Raw genomic sequence first — 15,777 nt, forward strand, 5'->3', positions numbered from 1 at the left:
AATAAATTTGTTAGTCTCTAAGGTGCCACAAGTACTCCTGTTCTTTTTGTGGATACAAACTAACACGGCTGCTATTCTGAAACCTGTCACTGCTTGAAAAGTCACACATTTCACTGCCTGGTGTATGAAAGCAGAACAATGTCCTTTATAGAATGGAAATCCATGGGCCAAACAGGCTAAGATTTGATATTTTAGAGGAAGTCGTAACAAAGAAACAAACCAAGCAACTAAGGGCTGGATTTGCAGTGTGTGGGCAGCCAACTCCAAGTGAATTGCAGTGGAAATGGGCCCTCTAACTGTATTAGAGCCATTTGAAAGTTTTCATCCTCAGACAAATGCTTCTCCTTCCCTGGGCCAAGATTTCATTGTCCTCCATCGGACACTCTACAGATAGAGATGTAATCTTCATTAAAAACAAACAAACAAAACAACGCCACCCTGTTAGCTAGAAATGGATTCTCTCTTGCAAGAAAAAAATTCTGGATAAAATTTAAAATTTATAAGAAATGTACTATTTTCTTATTGTGACAGGGATGTAGAACTCAAACTTCTATTTCATTGTCAATTCTGTTATTTCAAATGTTGGTTTTCATTCGTTTTCACTTTTTAAAAAATTATTTATCTATTTTTAATTGCATTTCTGAGTTATTTTTAATTTTATATTACATTGTATTTTATAGCTATTTAAATTTATTTATATCATGTCATTTTTATATTATTTCATAAAGCTCTATACAATATCTTCCTGAACAACATTTTCTAGAAATTGATATGTTCCCGGGGAACATTTTGATCTTGATTGACACATTTTCCATCAGAAGTTTTTATCAGCTCTACATTTTCTTCTTTATCTTTGATTAAAACAAAATTAATTCTTTCTCTGTTTGTGGCCGTCTAGGCTGCCATGGCTGTCTCTCTTGTCATTGCTGATCCTTAGCGAGAATAGGTGGGTGAGGTCATATCTTTTATTAGACTGATTTACTAATCCTTATTAACTGCTCAGTAAGGCCCTGATTCTGCACAGAATTATGCACAAGTTTATTTTGACACCCCAGGAATAATTCTGTTCTGTCCGAACCTTCTCCCACTGAAGTCAGAGATAAAATTTCCACTGACTTCAAGGATGGGGCCCTATACTTCCAATGGGATTTGGACAGCTAATGCCTTTAGCCTTCTTTGAAACTTATAGCTCAGCTCAGCAGGATTTGATTTCGATAGATGGACGTTGGTAAACATCGATATCAATTGACACCCTGAAATGAACAACAAACTATATCAGCAACAATCGGCGTTAGTGCAGCCTTCCCCACACCTTGTGCATGCAGGTATGGTGTCACCGGCCCAGTGGCCATGCATAGAACATTCTGCACCCAGCTGTCCCGGGAGTGAGTAGGGTCAGGACATCAGAGCTGCTGAGGGCTCCCTGCGTGGCCGCGGGGCCAGTGACACCCGTCCCTGCAGGTGCCAGGTGCAAGAAGGCTGCCAGAGCCCAAAGCCCCAGTCTGGTCTGTGAAGAGGAGGAGGAGGAGGAGGGCCTCGCTGTGGGCCCACCACTGTAGAACGACTGAATGACTTCTACCCATGGACAGAGCCATTCAACAGCAGGGTCAGAGCAGCGGCCTTCCCTGTCCCTTTTGCGCTCTGGTGTCTGGACCCCTCGGCAGTGCAGGGAGCCACCAGTATCTCCGCGGTCACTGCTGGGAGTCCCCCACCCTTCCATTGTCAGCGCTCCCCCAATCCCACCCCCATTTAATTTTCCCACAATGGTAAACACTAAATAGTTAAAAACTGGGTGGAAAAAACCCTTAATAAAAATCAATATTCATGGTCTAAATCACAAAAATAAAATCTCATTCTGCCAAGCCTGATTGTAGTCAATGTCTCCTCCCCATGCACCACATGCAGCAGCAGCTATTAACTCTGCGTTACCCACCTCACCTCGTTGACCCTGTAAGTGCCCTGGCCAGGCCAGTGCCACCAAGAAAAGTAAACTCTTTTGTGTAGCACGTAGAAGAGGTTAGAGAGGAAGGAAGGCTGATCCAGTGTTTGAAGTGCTGGCTTTCGACTCGGCAGATTTTGGTTCATTTCCCTGCTTCATCACCAGCTCCTTGTGTGACTTTGAGGCAAGATTCCCAAAGGTTGGAAGGTACCTAACAATGCACATGGTGCCTGAGTAGGGTCCATACGTAATGGCCATTGATTTCCAGTCCCACTGAGGGGTCTGCATCTTGAGGTGCCCAATATACCTCCATAAATCTGCCCCTCTGTGCAACAGGTTCCATCTGTGAAGCAGAGGTAATAGCATTGCACAGGGGTGATGGGAGGATAGATACATTCAAGGCAGTGAGGTGCCCAGATACCATGGTAATGGGGGCCACGTAAGGATAGGGTTACCAGATAGCAACTGTGAAAAACGGGACAGGGGGTAGGTCTAATAGGTGCCTATATGAGAAAAAGTCCTCCAAAATGGGGCTGTCCCTTAAAAAACAGGGCATCTGTCACCCTAGGTAAAGACCTAGGATAGATGTGCCCTGACAGGTCTTTCCTGTCCCCAAATTCAGTCATTTTGCTTTGGGTTGGGAGTTTAAGAGAGATCAGTGCCCTGTTCCCTTTGGATTCCAGTGGAGTTAATAACCTAGCAAAGCTATATTGCTTCAAACTCCTCAAGATTCAAGGAGCAGGGAGGAAAATTTAACTTACCTGTAAGGTGGGTCAGTCAGCAGCTAGGGTCTCTGTTGTCACTTCCTCATGCAGGATTTCAAGAACCAAGATCCAAGGTACTCAGCCTGTTTTCCGTCCACACTGCATTCATCTACTTCCTCATGCCCAGTAACTGGAAAGACAACCTAGAAAAGCTACCGAGGGTCCCTTCCATGTCTGGTAACGTGACCCTGTGCCTCATACATTCTGTCAAATGGAGAACGTCTTTTCTGATTCATTATATATCCTTCTGCAGAGAGAGACAGTCTCCCGAGGCACGTCTGCTATGGGGAAGGCAACAGACAAGGGGAAGTTGGTATTTGGTTTATTTCTAGACAACGTTGGTAGAGTCAGACTTCTAGTCTCAAAGGAAAAGTCCTGGAGAGAGAAAAAACATTTCATCCTGAAACAAACCTCTGCTTACTGGGTGACCATTATTCCTATTGTGAAGAAATTATTCTGCTGCCTATGTTCCATTTTCCAAAGTGTCTTAGTTACCAACGCTTAGCAGCCTAAGTCTCATTGAAAGTCAGTGAGGCTCCTAAGTCACTTCTGAAGTTCTCTTACATGTTTTTGAAAATGTTACTCAACTTTTTTTTCAGATAAAATGCAGATAGAACAAGGTGCTTTACACATGTAGGCTGGAATTTTCAAAAACGGGTAATGTACACTACAAGCACCTAACTGCCACTGAATTGCTAGAAGAGTTTGGACTTTTCTCCTTTTCTCTTCTTGGATACTTTTGTGTCACCAAAAGTTTGTTCTTCATAATGTCCAATTCTGAATATCTGTGGCTCACCTAATGGCATTAAAAAAAAAGAAGAAGTTTTTTGTTTGTTTTTTAAGTAACTGGACAAAAATATAGCAGCTATGGATGAAATCTTATTGCTTAGCTCTTTGAAGGATACTGGCTGAATATAGGGCCAGAATATAAAAAAAGGGATAGATCTGAATCATCACGAAGCTTGGCTTACATTTTGAATTCCAAGTTTTAACTTCAAATATTAAATTCCAAGTTTATCAACTTTTAATCACTTAATATTTTAACTAAACAATATTTTAACTAAAATCACTGTTTTAATATTACTACTGTGCATGTGTCATTCCCCGTGACAGATAATGGGAGGTCTGACAAGAGAGATGACAGAAAGAGAAGACTCAGTTTAGTTCTTTTATTGCATGATGCTTTTGGTGACAGAGACACAGTTAGTAGGGTCACTGAGAATCTGGAGGAACATGAGAAGGAACTGGTAGAAAACATCCCCTGGGAAAGTTTTCAGGAGAGTGGTTTGGCTGTAAATGAACAGGCAGGGTTTTACCATAAAAGGCTGATGTTAGGCACCCAAATCCTATGGACTGTGAATGGCAGTTGGACACTTCACACCCTCTGGTCCTATTGTCAAATACTATTGGACATGGTGGAGCAGACAGGGCACTGGACTGGGACTCTGGATAGTTGGTTTCCTGCCATCAGCACACTGGGATTCACACACCCATCTTGCCTGCTGGCAAACCCTGCAGACCCCCAAGTGTTTCCAGTAAATGGGCTGTAGGTGCCCCTGGTCATGCCCTGTGGAACCCCACACCAGGCATCCAGATGCCAAGGCCCCAGAGCGATTCACAAACCTGGGGAATGTGTGCGTTTCCCTGCCTGATTCTCCTCCAGGCCCCCATCCAATAGGGCAGGTGTCCAGAGGCTTTGAAAAATCCAACTTGGACGCCAAATATCTGGAAATAACTGACCTTAAAATGTTTCTGAAAATGAACCAATAAGAGGCCTGTGCTGATGTCCTGTGTTCTGGGGCACAGGTCAGAGTTTCCTTTGGCTTTTCTCTTCCTTTAACTGAAGCCTGGGGATGAAATATGCTCTATGAAAAAAAAGTTAATTATTCAATTTTCTAACTTTAGAGTTCCATGCTGACATTGCAATCCTATATTTTTAGAATGCAGGCATCTTATTTCTTTAGTGGTGTGTGTGTGTGTATCTACACACACTACACAGAATAGATGCCCAGTGTTCCAGCTGGGTCCATTTCACCTGCACCCTTTCACTGAGCACAATCTCCCCTCATTGTCTGGGCTTTGAGTAGTCACAAGTTCAAGTCTCCCACCAGCCCAGTAGAATCCACCTGGGACATCTTATATGGGCCGTAAAAACAATGGAGTCACAGGTTTTCAGAGGTCTCCCCATCTCCACTTTGTCCCAGGACTGTGACTGTGTAAGAGCATGACTTGAAGACCAATGAAGCTCAGGGAAACACGACCTGGGACTACATTAAGCTTTGTTCAGGCCCTACCCAGTCCATGTTATATTTATTTAAACCCAAGGAAATTGATTGGTTAGCATGGCCCAAACATGAATTTCCTACAAGCTTTCCTCAGGGCCTTCTGAACTTCTTTATTTCTCAGGCTGCAGATGAGGGGATTGACCAGGGGAGTCAGGACTGTGTAGGTGACAAACAGAACTTTCTTGAAGTCACTCAGGAGGTTGGTGGTTGGGAACATATAGATAGTCAGCAGAGTTCTAAAAAAATGCTCACCACAATGAGGTGGGAGGAGCAGGTGGAAAAGGCCTTTGGCCTCCTAGTGGTGGATGGGATTCTCAGGATGGTGGCAATGATGCAGATGTAGGACATCAAAGTAAGAAGGAATGGAACCAGTAAGAAAATGAAGCTGAGTGCAACAGTCACCATTTCTGTCTGCTGAGGATCATTGCGGGACAGTTTTACAAGGGCGATAAAATGACACATAAAAAAAAGATCATTGGGGCCACAGAACATTAACTGAGATATCGATAACATTGTTATGCTATTACCTAGGAAGCCACCTATCCAACAGCCACCTGCGAGCTTCAGGTAAGACCTATGACTCATACGAGTTGCACAGTGCAATGGATTGCATATGGCTAAATACTGATCATAAGACATCATTGATAAGAGAAGACATTCTGTAGCAACCAGAAAACCAACAAAATAAAATAGTGTGACACACCCATTGAATGAAATAGTCCTGTCCCCAGTCAGGGGACCGACCAGCATCCTGGGTAGGATGGTGGAGGTGTAACAGGTCTCCAAGCAGGACAAGTTCCCTAGGAAGAAGTACATGGGGGTGTGAAGGTGCCGATCAGCACCGTGATGAGGACGTTCCTGGCTGTTAGGATATAGATATTCAGGCCTGTCCGCAAAGGCCTATACTTTAAGAATTTAGGTGTATTCTTATCACTTAACTAGTTATAGAGGTATAAAAGAAAAAATCAAAAATCACTGTCTGTGTAGTGGCCTTCTCTTACTGTGACAGTCTGAGGCCTGGTTCTTTAGCAGCCATAAACTGGGAAATGTATGGTCACGTTCTCACATTCCAAACTAGTCATAGTAAAATAAGGCAATCTGGGGCTGTTAGGAAAGTGATTTGATCTATCACCTCCAGAGAAAGGGAAGAGCCTAGAAATTTAGTTTGATAGTTTTCTGTCTGGTAAGAACTCACTTATCAATAGACACAGCTGGAGAACCCTTATGTCTGTATAGATGTAGTTGTGAAATCCTCACTTCTGTATTGTTTTGTATGTTTAATTTGTGTCTCTGTCTGGTTCTGTTGATTGTTTCTGTCGCTGTATAATTAATTTTGCTAAGTGTAATCTAATTAAGGTGGTGGGTATAATGGTTGCTCAACATGTTACATACATTTAGGATTGGTTAGGGGTAAATTTTAGTAGAATAATGATTACACGATATAGCTGAAAATTCTACTAGTATTAAATTTAAGGGGCAAACAGGATGTAAGCTGGAATTCGAAAATAAAGGATAGGAACTTGAATTTAAGCTTGCTGGAAGTTCACTCCAAATAAACATCAAATTGTTGCACCTTCGGACTTCGAGTAACTGTTGCTCTCTGTTCACAGCGGAGAAGGACCAGGGGAAGGGTGAGAGAGAAGAATAATTAACACTGGCCAAGTCGCGATGAGATAGCTAGGAACAACAGGAAGAGAGGGAGCTGCAGTTCTGGGGAGATCCCCAAATCTCAGGAAGATGAATTCTGTGATAGGCGTTGGTTTCCCTGTCCTGGGTTCTCCATGGGGTGTATCTATGTAAACTATGAACTCTGCCACAAATGAAATGAAGATTTTATAATAAAACGTCAGCACTGTTTTAATTGTCTCTCCTCTGCTGTCTATAGACAATGATGAGTGGTAGATGGAGCAGGGAGGGAAATACCACTCATGATCCTGGGCAGATTTCAAGTTGAGCAGACGCGGTTCAACAAAACATTAATCTCTCTGGAAACTCATGTTAGTAACGACAGATGGCATAAGCATTCAAATATGAGTCGATTAGGCTAGTACAACAGTACAATACACATATTGGTTTCAAAGAGGAAGTATGTTTCACTACCCTGGTTCTGTCAAAGCAGAACAATGTCCTTTATAGATGGAGATCCTGGGTGAAATGGGCCCAGGATTTGATATTTTTAGAGAAGCGCAACAGAGAAACAAAGGCAAACAGAACTAATGCTGAGATTAAGAGTGTGGGCACCAATGGCATAATAACATAAGAACATAAGAACGGCCATACACGGCAGAACCAAAAGTCCATCTTTAGCCCAAGTATCTGTTTACTGACAGTGGCCATTCCAGTGCCCAGAGGGGAGTTGAAGCATACAGCAATATCAAGTGATCTCTCTCCTGCCATCCACTCTCATCTCTGACAAACAGAAGGCTAGGGACACCAGTTCCTTACCCATCCTGGCTATAGGACATTTTAGACTTAACCATCATGAATGTATCCAGTTCTCTTTTAATAGCTGTTACTCAACTCCTAGCTTACAACCTCCTCAGGTAAGGAATTCCACAGTTGACTGTGTTGCTGCGTGAAGAAGAACTTCCTGTTATTTGTTTTAAAACCTGCTGCCTATGTCATTTCTTTGGTGACCCCGAGTTCTTGTGATGGAATAAGTAATATAACTTTTCCTTACGCACTTTTCTCCACATCACTCATTGATTTTCCTATACCTCTATCATATTCCTCCTGTTGTCTCCTCTTTCCATAGCTGAAAAGTCCTAGCCTCTTAATCTCTCCTCCAATGGGCCTGTTGGCCAAACCCCTAATCATTTAGTGTGCCCTTCTTTTGAACCTTTTCTATGCAAATATATCTTTTTGAGCTGGGAGACCCACATCTGTACGCATATTTCAAGGTGCGGTGTATCATGGATTTATAACAAGGGCATAGACACTCTTCGGTCTGTCTTTTCTATCCCCTTTTTAATGAATCCTACCATCTCCGTTCTTTTTTGATACTATGCTGACAACTGCGGATGGTCTTCAGAGAACTATTCACGTATGACTCCAAATTTTTTCTGATTCGTTGATAGCTTAAATTAGCCCCCAAACATGATGTATGTACAGCTGGGTTATTCTTCCAATTGCATTCTTACATTTCTCCACATTAAAATTTCAATTTCCATTTTTTGCCATCACTTAGTTTTGGTGCGATCTTTTGAAGTTCTTCACAGTCTGCTTGATCTTAACTATCTTGAGAGTTAGTATCATTTTGCAACTTTCCACTCACTGTTTACCCTTTCTCCAGTCATTTATGATAAATTGAATAAGATTTGTCTCTAGGATTGACCCTTGGGAACACCACTAGTTACCTTCTCCATTCTGAGAATTACCATTAATTCTACTCTTTGTTCCCTGTCTTTTAACCAGTTCTCAGTCCATGAAAGACTTCCCTTCTTATCCATAAACAGCTTATTTACGTAAGAGCCTTAGTGAGGACTTGATCAAAGGCTTTCTTGGAAATCTAAGTATCACTATGTCCCACTGGATCCTCCCTTGTCCACATGTTTGTTGACCCCTTCAAGAGGAACTCTAATAGCATTAGTAAGACACGATTCCCATTTACAGAAACATGTTGACTATTTGCTCAACAGTTTATGTTTTTCTATGTGTCTGCAATTTTATTCTTAACTATTTTTCGACTAATCTGCCCGGTATAGACGTTAGACTTACCGTCTGTTAATTGGCAGGATCACCTTAGATCCCTTTTTACAATATGGTGTTACATTTAGCTAACGTGTCCAGCATTGGGTACCGGAAGCCAATTAAAGGACAGGTTACAAACCTTAGTTAATAATTTCTGCAAACTTCACATTGAGTTCTTTCAGAACTCTCGGTGAAATACCATCTGGTCCCAGTGACTTGCTAATGTTGAGCTTTATCCAATTAATTCCAAAACATCCCTCTAGTGACACTTCAATCTGTACAGTTTCTCAGATTGTCCACTATAAAAGCCAGCTCAGGTTGGAATCTCCCTAACATCCTCAGCCATGAAGACTGAATCAAAAGAATCATTTAGTTTCTCCACAGTGACTTTATGGGTTTAAGTACTCCTTTTTGATCTGATCATCAAGGGCCCATTGGTTGTTTAGCAGGCTTCTGCTTCTGATGTACTTAAAAAACATTTGTGTAACCTTTGGGGTTTTTGCTACCGCTGTCTTCAGACTCCTCTTTGGCTTTTCTTATTAACTTTGCATCTAATTGGCAGTGTTTATGCTCCTTTCTATTTGCCTCACTAGGATCTGACTTCCACTTTTTATCTCTCACTGCTTCTTTTACATGGTTGTTAAGCCACGGTAGCTCTTTTTTAGTTCTTTTACTGTGTTTCTTAATTTGGGGTATACATTGAAGTTGGACCTCTATTAGGGTGTCTTTAAAAAGCCCCCATGCAGCTTGCAGGAATTTCACTTTAGTCACTGTACCTTGTAAATTCTGTTTAACTAACCCTCTCATTTTTGCATCGTTCCCCCTTTTGAAAATAAATGCCACAGTGTTGGGCTATTGAGATGTTCTTCCCACCACAGGGATGTTGAATGCTATTGTATTATGATCACTATTTCCAAGCAGTTCTGCTATATTTACCTCTTGGACCAGCTCCTGCGCTCCACTCAGGATTAAATCTAGAGTTGCCTCTCCCTTTGTGGGTTCCCATATCAGCTGCTCCATGAAGCAGTCATTCAAAGTATCGAGAAATGAAGTGAATTGCAGTGGAAATGGGCCATCTAACTGTATTAGAGCCATTTGAAAGTTTTTATCATCAGCCAAATGCCTCTCCTTCCCTAGGACAATCCTTCATTGTCCTGCAGTCAGACACTCTACATACAGTGATGAGATCTCCATTAATAACCCAACTCAAAAACACTCCTGCTAGAAACCAGCTCTTCAGCTAGAAATTGATCCTCGCTTGCAAGAAAAAATTCTGGATATAATTTGAAATTTGTAAGAAATGTGCAATTTTCATTGTCTGAGAGTGGTGTAGAACCCAAATTTCTATTTCATCAGCATGATTTCAAAAGTTGGATTTCATTCCAATTTTGCTTTTTAAAAATGTATTTATCTAATTTTAAATTGATTTCTAGGATATTTTTGTATTTTATATTACAGTGTGTTTTAGAATTATTTATGGCTATCGGGAAGTTTAGACTGGAAATTAGATGAAGGTTTCTAACCATCAGAGGAGTGAAGTTCTGGAACGACCTTTGAAGGGGACTAGTGGGGGCAAAAGACACCTCTGGCTTCAAGACTAAGCTTGGTAAGTTTATGGAGGGGATGGTATAGCCTAATTTTGGCAATTAATTTGTCTTTGACTACTAGTGGTAAATATGCCCACTGGCTTGTGATGGAATGGGATCTGAGTTACTACAGAGAATTCTTTCCTGTAAATTGCAGTAAGAGTGCTATAGATTGGACTTATAGATGATTAGGGTTGGAAGGAACCTCAGAAAGTCATCTAGTCCAACCCCTTGCTCAAAGCAGGACCAATCCCCAGACAGATTTTTACCCCAGTTCCCTAAATGGCCCTTTTAAGGATTGAACTCACAATCCTGGGTTTAGGAGGCTAATGCTCAAACCACTGAGCTATCCCTCCCCCCAACTAGGTAAAGCTTCCTAACTGCCAATGTGGTTAAGCACTGGAAAAAATTGCTTTGCAAGATTGTGGAATCTCTGTCATTGGAGGTTTTTGAGAACAGGTCAGACAAACATTTATCAGGCATGATCTCATAATGAGATAGTCCTTACTGGACTAGATGACCAGCTGAGGTCCCTTCCAGTCCTACTCTTCTATGATTCTATTAATGTAAAAGACATTTTCATTGGATTATCAGAGTTTGTTTCAAAGCCAGGAATGTACGGACATATTTTTACTGGGACTCACATGAGATCTCCACACAGATTTTGCCCCAGGATAACTATTTTGGTTAGTGGTGCAAATGTTTTAAGGAAATAGTGATACCGCTACAACCTCTCATGCGGACACAGTTTACCAATAGATTGCTTATTCCCCTTCCCCTGTGGGAATGAACAATTCCACCAGAAGCACTGTTACGTCCATATCATTGCATCTACTTGGTGTAGCTGAGTGGACACAGCACTCCCTGCAGGATTCAGGGCAGCCCAAAACATAGCCCCTCACTTCAGTTTCCCTTCTTCATTCCCCATATAATGGAGGAATTTCCCTGGTATCAGGGTTTTTCCATGCAGGAGCTTCTCTCACTGTCTGAAGTCTCACTTCAGCCTAAGGTGACCAGATGTCCCGATATTTAGTTGTTTGTCCCACATCCCGACCGATGTATGGCCGGGAATACATTTGTCCTGATATTTTGGCTTGGGGCTGGAGGATTATGGTGGTGAGGCTCATGTGGGGTCCTGGAGGTGCTTATTTGGGCAGCTCCCAGGAAATGGTGGGCAGCAGGACCCTGCGCCCCCTAGGCACAGGGGTGGCCAGGGAGGGTCTCTGTTTGCTGCACATACCTCAAACTCTGGCTCCATCACTGCTAATGGGAGCTGCAGGTATGGACAGGGCACAGACCCCCCCCCAGGTTCCCCTGACCCTGGGGCACTGTGTGCTACTTATGCCCCCAAGTAAGTCCCACCCCCACAGCTTCCAGCCACTGGCAGCTGTAGCCAGTGCTTGTGGCGGGCACAGCACATGGAGTGGAGACCCTGCTGGCTGCCGCTGACCTTAGGAGCCAGAGGAACCTGCCAGGTGCTTCCTAGTGGGTGGGAACTGTCCCTCAGGTAAGTGACATGGCTGCGGCTGGGGCCCTGCACCCACAGCTTATGGGGTGGGAGCCAGTGGCTTTTCTGTGTGGGTGGTGAGAGTGGGGGTGAAAGGTGTGGCTCTGGTGCCACTTTCAACTTGATCTGACCAACAGGGAAGAATTGGAATTGGTTGTGAATCTGAAGGAGTAAGGCAATTCTGGGAGAAAGTGCTAGTGAAATGACAGATTTCATGAGTGTAAAGAAAAGAAGGAGTTCCGCCATTTCATTTCGGAATTCCTTCAGGACTCTTGGATGAATGCCACCAGGTCCTCATGATTTATTACTGTTTAATTTATCACTTTGCTCCAAAACCTCCTCTATCAACACCTCAGTCTGGGACAGTTCCTCTGATTTGTCACCTAAGATGAGGTGATCTTACTCCATCCTCTGCAGTTAAGACTGCTGCAAGGATTTTATTTAGCTTCTTGGCAACCATTGTATCTTCATTGAGTGCTCCTTTAGCACCTTCATTGTTCAATGGGCCCACTGACTGTTTATCAGATTTCCTGTTTCTGATGTAATTATATTGAATAATTTTCTGTCCTCTGCAATTTTTGCCACCTTATTGTTCACCTCTTTTTCTAGGTCTTTGATGAATATGTTCAATAGCACAGGTCCCTGTAGAGATCCTTGGGGGACCCCACTATTTACCTCTTTCCATGATGAAAACTGACTATTTATTCATATCCGTTCTTTCCTATCCTCTAACCAGTTATTGACCCATGGCAGAACCTTCTTGCTTATCCCCTGACTCCTTAGTTTGCTGTAGTGCCTTTGGTGAGGGAAAGACTCTTGAATTCTGGGGTGGCATTGACCAGAGACTTTTGGGTTGTTGGACTTTGGAGTGATTGGACTTAAGACCCTAAGGGGAAAAGGACATTGCCAAATGTACTTGTGGGTGGTTATGGTTTGTGTTATAACTCTGTTGTGGTGTTTCTCCAGTGGCATGCCGCATTGATTCCTTCCTTTATTAAAAAGATTTTGCTACACTCAGACTCCGTGCTTGCGAGAGGGGAAGTATTCTCTCCTAGAGGCGCCCAGGAGGGTGTGGTATGTAAGTGTCCCAGGTCACTGGGTGGGGGCTTGAGCCGGTTATGCATGGTGTTATTGAAACGGAATTCCTGGATACTGAACCCGGCCCTTGTTGCTGCCCGCTCAGAGGGGCAGAAGGGTTACATTTTTGGGAACCAAAGGCTTTCTGAAAGTTTGAGTATGTTATATCCCTTGGATCATCCTTGTCCACATGCTTGTTGACTCCCTGAAAGAATTCTAAGAGATTGGTGAGGCATGATTTACCTTTACAAGAGCCATGATGACTCTTCCCCAACATACTGTTCTTATCTATGTCTCTAATAACTTTATTCTTTACTATAGTTTCAACCAATTTGTATGATCCACAAGTTTGGCTTACCAGCCTGTAATTGCCAGGATTGCCTCTAGATGCTTTTTTTGACAATAGGTATTGCATTAGTTACCCTCCAGTTACCTGTACAGAGGCTTACTTAACATATCATAGTTAGCAGTTCTGCAACTTCATGTGTTCCTTCAGAATTCTTGGATAAATAAAATCTTGTCCTGATGCCTTATTACTGCTAAATTTATCAGTTTGTTCCAAAACCTCCTCTATCAACACCTCCATGTGGTCCAGTTCCTCTGAGCTGTGACCTAAGCTGTGAGGCTCTCCCTCCCATTCTCTACAGTGAAGACCATTGCAAAGAATTCATGTAGCTTGACCACAACAGCAATGTCTTGCTCGAGTGCTCATTTAGCACCTTGATAGTCCAGGAAGCCCTCTGATTGTTTGTCCGATTTCATGTTTCTCATGTATTTTTATTTTCTATAAGTTTTTGTGTCATTAGCTAATTGTCAATCAGTTAGTCCCTGAAGGCCTAGACAAACATCTGAGAGAGACAGAATGCTCAGTGCCACCTCCGAGTCCTGGCTCACCCCATCAAATAGCCCCTCTCCAGCCATGGCCATCCCTGAAGTTTCAGAGGAAGAAGTGAAAAAAAAAAAAGCCCTCCTGGAATATGTTGATGTGGGGGGATTCCCTTCCTGACTTGTGCTGATGTCTTGCTGAAACCCTGAAGCATGACTGCTGGGAACAAAAGAGAATCAGAAGCATGCCCCAGTACTGCTGAGCCCGGCCCCTCATCATCACAAGAAATGCCATCCTACAGCCACACTTAGAAATGTATCCATCTCTCTCATAAAAGTGATTAAGTTGTGTGTCCCTACAGCTGTTATTGGAAGATTTTTTCCAGAAACTCAAACACCCTGATGGTGAGAAACCTTCTAATTTCCATTTGAATTTGTTCATAGCCAGTTATGCCCATTTGTTTTTATACGAACAAGGAGACAGAATTAGGAGGAGGAGCTCCCATATAACTTTTACCCATTGGTTAGGGTAGTCATCTGGGGTGGAGAAGACCTCCACTTCATGTGTCTGATGAGCAGAAATGATTTAAACAGGGATCTGTCACCTCCCTTGTGCATGCCCTGACCACTGGAATAAGGGATATCTCTCTCAATTTCTCCCTTTTAAGTCCCTGTGTGTCTAGCACACCCCCAACCCCCACTCCTGCCCACCTATTGGTTCCAAAGAAGCTCTGATGATAAGGCCATTTACCTTCAATGGATCTACACTGATTTATACCAGTCAAGGATTTGCCCCAAAGTGTCGGTCAGCTACTTGAGCGGAGAATGTCCCAAACACTAGTTACCCACCAATCTATGCTCTCTGATTACAAAAAGAGAACATCCCTGCTACTTGGGAAACCAGAATTTCCCCAATATTTTCCCTACAGCTGTTTTCATCTCCTTGTTTTTCAGGCTGTAGATGATGGGGTTTAATATAGGGGTCAAGATGCTGTACTGGACTGAGACCATTTCATCCAGAAGCACAGAGGAGACTGAGCTGGGCTTTGTGTACTGGAAAAAACCTGTCACGTACAATAAGCCAACCACAATCAGGTGGGAGCTGCAGGTGGAGAAGGTTTTTCACCTGCCCTCCACAGAGGGTATTCTCAGGATGGTGGCAATAACATGAATGTAGGAGATCAGGGTGAAGAGGAAGGAGCTTGATCCAAATATCACAGCGGAAGTGAGAAGCACCACTTGATTGGTGAAGGCCTCAGTGCAGGACAATTGTAATAGACAAGGGAGCTCACAGTTGAAATGGCAGATTTGACTGGGCCCACAGAAATGCAACCTGAGGGCAAAAATGGTGTTAAGCAGAGCATAGAAGAATCTGATGGTCCATGTACCACTCACCTGATGAACACAGATCCCTTTCCTCATTATCTCCATGTAATGCAATGGGTCACAGATAGCAGCACAGCGGTCATATGCCAAGGCTGAGAGAATGAAAAGTTCTGCAGAGCCTGAGAGGATGATGAAGAACATTTGGGCAATGCAGCCATCGACAGAAATAGTTTTGTGCTCTGCTAGGAAGTTCATCAGCATTTTAGGCACCATGACTGAGGAATAGCAGATATCAGTAAAGGATAAATGGAAGAGGAAGAAGTACATGGCGATGTGAAGGTGAGAATCAGCACTTATCACCACCATGATCAGTATGTTCCAAAGCAGAGTAACCAGGTAAGTAACTAAAAACACCAGGAAGAGGAAAATCTGCATCTGTTGGTCACTGGAAAGTCCCAGGAGAATAAATTCAGTCACTGTGGTTTGATTTTCCATTGATATTTGTTCAAGAAAACTGTGACCTGTAAGAACACAAATAAATAAACAAAAGTCATGAAATTAACACATCATAAAATTGAATTGAAATGGCTTGTGCAGATAATCTGATCAATAGGATGAATGTAACATGAGCCCTATTCCAGTATATAAATCATTATTTTTTTAAATTGACAAAATGTATAGGAAGAGATAGCAATAAGCTGGTTGGAATTTGTTTGTTTTAGATTGACAATGATTGGCACCTATCTCTACTTTAAGTACCCAAATCCTCAATCAGGTC

At 42.7% G+C, this 15,777-nt stretch overlaps 1 pseudogene; it reads right to left on the reverse strand.

The window, feature by feature from the left end:
• Positions 1–14,561: 14,561 nt before the first annotated feature.
• Positions 14,562–15,494, reverse strand: LOC142045738 (olfactory receptor 5A1-like; annotated as a pseudogene).
• Positions 15,495–15,777: the final 283 nt, after the last annotated feature.

Source organism: Chelonoidis abingdonii, chromosome 14, assembly GCF_003597395.2.
Source record: "Chelonoidis abingdonii isolate Lonesome George chromosome 14, CheloAbing_2.0, whole genome shotgun sequence".
NCBI lineage: Eukaryota > Metazoa > Chordata > Testudines > Testudinidae > Chelonoidis > Chelonoidis abingdonii.